Source organism: Pinus tabuliformis, chromosome Q (assembly GCF_031772625.1).
Source record: "Pinus tabuliformis cultivar Carrire ecotype Pingquan chromosome Q, CPIR1, whole genome shotgun sequence".
Lineage (NCBI taxonomy): Eukaryota > Viridiplantae > Streptophyta > Pinopsida > Pinales > Pinaceae > Pinus > Pinus tabuliformis.
This window is the reverse complement of record NC_142296.1, coordinates 276,013,888-276,020,826: the sequence shown is the minus strand read 5'-3', so window position 1 is coordinate 276,020,826 and position 6,939 is coordinate 276,013,888.

Genomic DNA, 6,939 nt, shown 5'->3' with positions numbered 1-6,939 from the left:
CTATCATTCAGTTATAGTATGACACAAAGCTTACAACTACATGCATTGTTCAAAAGATTACAAATATCATATAAGGCTTGACATCTATATGTTGTAATGAAATTGGTTTTTTTGTGTGGCTTCCATGAAACACATGACAAGAATATCAGCATCAATATAATCCTTGTGAGCATGAACGTGCACCCAAAAACCATCCATATAGTTGAAAAATAATATCAACATCAATATAATCATTGTGGGCATGAACTTGCACCCAAAAACCATCCATATAGTTGACAATAAACACTCCTAGCATCTGCAACAAGAAATTCGTAATTTATATGAAGCCTAGAAAGAGAGATGCATAGAACAGTTTGCTTATAAGTACAAAAAAAATTATGGGGATAACATAAGTAACCTATTTACTCACTTGAGGCAAGTTGGTTACAAAGAATGAAAGAACTTTTTATTGGATTCCCATATATTGCTACCTTCTCAATTGTGGAAATCATGTTTGGTAACATCATTGTTGTATTGGATGGAGTGTTGTATAAATATATAACCATTGCTTGTATCAAGTTGAGGCTTAACAATCAACGAAATTCAAGCAATTTAATTTTTTTTTTTATAATCGATCCATTGAGCGTACCATTACCTTTTCAGCATTCCTAATCCATGTCCTTTCAACATTGTCAAGGCATATAATATGTAATCCAACCATTATTGTCGAGGTTACCATATATAATGTTGTGAGTTTTGAGTTATTTGATTGTGGTCACACGAATAGGAACAAAAAAAATTATATTGAAACAATACTAAACAAAACCATTAGAGTCCAATCCCAATTTGCCTAATCACTCGAGTCAGCCTAACAAGTGGGAAAAAAGCCATAATTAAATTAAATTTGTTATTTTTTGGTTTGAAATTGAAAACATATTCAAATGGTTTTCTATAGCACCTGTTAGATCATGTATAAGATTAAATATTGGAAAGAATGGATGGACATTCGTGAATTCAACTATTTGAGAGTTTGTAGTGTTCAATGAAACACACCGACATACATTCATACATTCTTAGGAGGGTTGAACATGGTTCCATCTTGTATGAATAATACAGAATATCTAAAGCTTATAAAACTGATTAGGATTGAACATGGATGCATGTTGCATTAATAATGAAGTAGCAAGAAAACAGGGGGAAGGTTGTCATTAGAAGCAAAACATGGGGAAATTTGGTTTGCATAGTACTCTGATGGCTATATCACAAAAGCTAAAAATGGCTGTGATATGTCAAAAACACATTCATGTTGTTGTGAAAGGCTGTAGAATTAAGTAATCATAGTTAACTTGGTAGCATATCCATGTAAAAGTACTTTTTCAAGAAAGAGTAAACATGTGCATAGAACCCTCTTAATTACCATTGAAAAGTGAAATGTATAGTAGAAGAGGCTCACTAGAAACACATTCAGATTGATGGATGGATAACAAAATTGTTGGGCAATATGCTCTGTTCCATATCAAATTCAAAACTTTAATTGTTGGCTATATTTTCCATATAAATTTCCAAACTATAATTTTTGGCTATCCTTGACATGAAAAAGCATACACACATATTCTATTTAATCATGGATTTTTTTTTTGGCAAATAGACAAGGAAACAGGGAAAGCAAGGGAGTACGAATGTCCATGCAGGTATGGGACTTTTGCATAAGAGTCAGTGTAGAGCGAGTAAAATTTGATGAAAAAACATGTATTGTTTGCTATAACAGTAGAAGCATGTAGTGGATTGGGAAAAAAAGGTTGAAATCCTTCAACCAAAGGGCATGCTATTTTGACTGTTTTTCCTGTAGGGAAAACACCTAGCTGTAAATACAAGGTGATGTGTGGCATCTACAACACCATTTGATATTTAGATTTGGGATGTGATCGAGATAATATACGCGAAGTCGCCTGTTTGCATCCCTTTCATGTACATGGATGAGGACATGAATGAAATCTTTAATCCTTTTAAGTAGTTGGAGAGTTTGGCGCATCCAGTACAGTGGCATAGTACGAGAACATAGGAAGTGTGTATGTATATCCAAAGGAGAAGTCTCTTGTTCATGTATCTAATGGAAAAATGTGTAGAGCTGAGAAATATATTGTGGATCGATCTGTTTGTGTAGGCAACAGGAAAGCGTGTAAGTGAACATGTATAAATTCATTAATTGAAAGGGAAAGCATAGAAGAAAAAAATATGAGGAACCTTTTGAAATTTAAAGTATAGTAGAAATAGAATAGGTTAAAAAAGCATAGATATTTGAAGGTGTTAACATGAGAGAATAGATGAAACATTTGCAAGTAAAATGCAAAGGAAGGAAAGTAACCAAGAAGAGAAGGTCTTCAAGTAGTTTGATTCATATATTTGGAGGCATGGTATGCTTCTTCTTTTTTTCTGCAAAGTACGTAAGGATTCTTGCATGTGTGCATAGGGCGTCAAAGAGAAAGCTGGAGAGATGCAAAGATAATTCAACTATCTAACTCTAGATATGGCTATGAATGTAAGGTCCTGATGATCAATGTTTCCAATGTCAATTGTTGTCTTTTTTAGTGTCATGCCTTGCGATTTATGGATTATTAGGGTCCATGCCATGCGAAGGGGCATTTTTCTTCAAGAACCCCTTGTTACGGGGGAGATGGGAACATATTTTGGATTTGAGCCATCCCATTTTGGACCTTTGTAGTGCATCGACCACATCAAATGATGGTAGTTCTGGAGGACGAGAACTAGGTGCATAATGAATAGCAACAACTTTCCCGAGTGAACCATTCACGAGGCCTACTTCAACCCACAAGTTGCTTGTTAGAATGACATGATGACCAATGCAGAGAAGCAATTGTGTAGCAAGTTTTTCATCTTCCTAGTTGGGGGAGGGAATTTATTTCCTTTACTCAGCAAAACAACGTGCAATAAAAAGGTTCAATTTATTGAGTATGGTTTTATTGTGTAGTGCAACAAATTCATTGGTTGCATAGAGGTGCATAGAATTGGCGAATGTTTCCATCTCGTCTTTAGAAAGATTGGATTTTGAACACATCACCAGAAGCTTCGAATCATCCAATGTGGGGGTTGCATTGTGAAGGTTGGACAGGAGTTTGCAAAATGAAATATGCTCAGGACTTGTACTTTGCTGGCGGAAATTTGTGGAAAGTGTGACAACATTATCGAAGCTCTGCGAGAGAGCATTTCCATGAGACATGTCTACATATATTGGTGTATCTTTAACAGGTGGCAATTGTCTGAGGTCCCCCACAAGGATTATAGATCTACCACCAAATGGAGTGTTTCTATTGGATGGGAAGGCCTCTCGTAAACATTCATCAATTTGAGCAAGCATTTTATGAACAACGAAGCCCATTTCATCAATGAGAATGTATTTTACATAAAGAATTTGTTCTTGAAGGTTTAGTAGGGATTGACCTTCCAAAGGGTGCATAGAGGAGACAGGGATGCGAAGGTCGGAGTGTATGGTTAGAGAATTTATGTGTAATGCTGCAACACCAGTTGGAGCAAGCAAGAGCAGTGGGTTTTTTCCATTGGTAGAGTTGGTTAGGAAGGCATTTTTGAGGTAATCAATTAGGAAAGATTTGCCGGTGCCAACAGTGCCTTGGATGAGAATCCTTAACGAGGTGGTGGAGCCACTGTTGGAGAAGTGGGAGAAAATGATATTGAATTCCTTGTGCTAGCTTGGGGATGAGGAGGAAATGAAATGTGGATTTGGAGAGGGAATTTGGTGGAGTGTTGTGGAAGAGTGATTGAATTCTATGAAGCTAATTGTGATTTCTTACAAGTTCGAAGGGATAAGAAAGTGGTCCCAATTATGGGTTGCATTGAAGCCACGATGGCCATGTATGTCAAGCTCATGAAGGAGGATATTGTTACCTAGGTGGAGTTGAGAGAGGAATTGCCATACTTCCATGTCTATGGCGGGGGGGTGCATTTCATCAGGAGATGGATCATCAAAGTCAAAGAGGGGTGGTTCTAAAGGAGCCTGGTGAACATGCCATGCTTGATATGTGTTGGTAATTTGTTCCCAATGTGAAACAATTGCCTCGTCAGTTTCACCAATGTTGTCAGACAGTCTACAAAAAGGGTAGTACAAGAATAGTTCACTCCAGTAGATTTCTACATAGAATGATGAATCTTTTCTTGGGATTGAGGTGTACCAAGGAATGACACACACAACCATGGGAGGGAAAATGCATTTCCATGGTGATGTTTTCTGATGGGAGGAGAATGACCAGGACCATGTGACTTCAATAAGCAACAATGACTCTAGTGCATGAGGTCTTTGCATGTATGAGGTGATGAAGGGTGTTGTTGGAAGATGGCCATCCAAGTTTTTTGAAACACGTCTGAAAACTTTTTTTTAACATTGAGGGAGACAAAAGAATGATTGCATTGGGTTAGTGGGAGTTTTTGGAGCATATGGCATGTTTCTTGTGCACCAATGTCCCTATCAGAAACAAGTTTGGTCATGAGTTTGCGGATGACAAACACAGGCGCATCAGGGGGGGAACTTTGTGAAATCCATGAGAGAATTTGGTGGTAACTTTTAGACTTTGCCTCTACTTCCACCACATACTTTGCAATGTAGTTCAATACAACATGGTATGAAAAAACTGGTTGGAAGTCAATGTTGGCCCTCCAAATTGCAAGCATATGAGAGTTGTGCACATTTAGCTTGTCATCATTTCTAGAAGGAGTGCATTTTTTTCAACCAGAAGCATCAATGTGTAGAGAAGAGGTCTCACACAATTCCCAAGGTGCTCCATAGCAACAAGTAGTAGAGCTGTTTTTTTGTGAAGGAATTTAGAGGAATGAAAATTTGTGTGCCTCTGGACATAGTTCACAAGTTCCTCGTAGTATTGGAGTTAATTTGATGCAAAGATTTCATTTTTTGCAAGGAGGTAGGGATCACATATAGATGAGCGATGTATTCCAGGAGTCATGTTCTAGAGAGTTCGAGGGTTCCAAGAAGTGATGTAGGTATCGAAAAATGTTTTGGCCGCACGAATGTTTACAATGCTAACCCAATCAAGGGAATCCATATTAGGTCCGTCTTTGAATCGTAGAAACCCATGTACATGTGCATAGCCTCTATGTTTCCATTCATACCTTAGGAATGAAGACGAGAAAAAAGTAAGAGGGATGAAAGAAAAGGAAAAGTAAAAAGACAAGAAAAGGGTAAGCGATGGTAGAGTCATACCTGCACCAGAAATCCTTTACAAGGAATCCTTTAAGTAGAACCTCTTTTAAGAATATTGTGAATCTGCAATGGATTTATTTAGATGCATGATGCGGGTTTGCAACAATGTTTTGGATTCCCCATCGATCCTGATCATGTGCATTAGATGGAGGATTGGAAGGCATGGACATATGAAATTCATGCCATTTGGTATCAGTTGCACTTAGTGTTAAGAAGAAGGTAGGGTTACCTTGTTGAATGATAATGTCACTTAGCTTCCCTCTAGCCTTGGTCCAAAAAGAACCTCTCCCACGTGGAGAGGAGCTGAAGCGCATAATATGGTCTAGATTTTTCGAAGACAAAAGTTGCTGAAGGTGGAGGCGAATGTCTACTACAGTTGCCGGTAAGGTATTTGCAAGGTCTCTTTTAATGAAGACATAAGCAGTTGCCTGGCTACAATGTTGCATGACAAGGTTGTATAGGTAATAGCGAAACCTAGGATGTTGGCCAAAGCGATTGTCATGGAAGCGCATTAGATGCAAAGAGTATTATTGCATATCAACGTTTGCAATCCTTGGTTGGTTAATGATGGCAGTTCCAATGGGAAAGAAGGTGGGGAAGGCCATGGAGAAGAGGCCCTCTGTGTTGTATTCATTGACTAGAGAAAGGTCAATGATGGGCCATTGAAGTGAATGGGTGGGTGTGGAATTGGAGGATTCTATGTAGGCAAGTATCTCATCAATTTTTGTATGAGAATTTGGTAGAGTTGCAACAAAGGAGGATGGTTGAAGGTCAGACGGGTTTGGGTGGAGAAGTTCATGATCAAGATTTTTAGAGAGGGCTCCTTGGGGTCCAAGGGAGTTGGGGAAGAGATGACGTAACATACCAGAAACGTCTGAAGGGGCGATATGAAAAGAGGAAAGCGCAAGTGAGTTAAGTTGAACATGTTTGTAGTATGGGTTGTTTTCTAACTTGAACTGCAAATCCGCAAGAACACGTGATCTGCTGACAAAGAATTCATAGGATATGTGATCATTGTTCATTTTATTTACATCAAAGATGTCTATGTCTAAGATCATATAGGGAAGGGAGGTGAAACTATTAGTTATATCTTGAGGGAAGCTAATAGTATGGCCATGATATTTGAATTGCCCTCCATGTGCATGTGTTACTTGAAGAACGGGGTTGACACAGGCAATGAGCATCTCTTCAACTTGAGTTAGGAAAGTGAGGACATGGGGTTGGTTCCATAGGTCCATGTTGTTCGAGGAGGAGAAGCGATGAATAGTTTTCTCAAAGGTACAACGGGAATAGACAACATTGGCAAATTTATTTATTTTTTCATGGATGGGTAAGCTTCATGACAAGTGGAGCAGACTTGTATGGGACTAAGTGCATCGATTCTTTCATGAAAGCAAAGATGTGCATGATGGAAATGGTTGTTTTGGAATTAATGAGGAGTTGAAGAGGAAGCCACATGGAGGGATGACTGAACATGGAAAGTGGGAGGTGACGAAAGGGCATCAGTTGGAATTGATTGGGCATCGAGTGGATATGGAAGGGAAATCAAAAGACTTTGGGTGGATGCTAGGGGAGGGAGACGAACCTGGGAAGGAAGAGGAGTTCGGTTTGGGTTGGTCCCAGCAACTCCTAGAACTCCCTTCTTTAATTTTATCAACCCGGTAGTTCGTAACAAACTTGGAAGCGACGGTGCTATATGCACAAGTACTAGC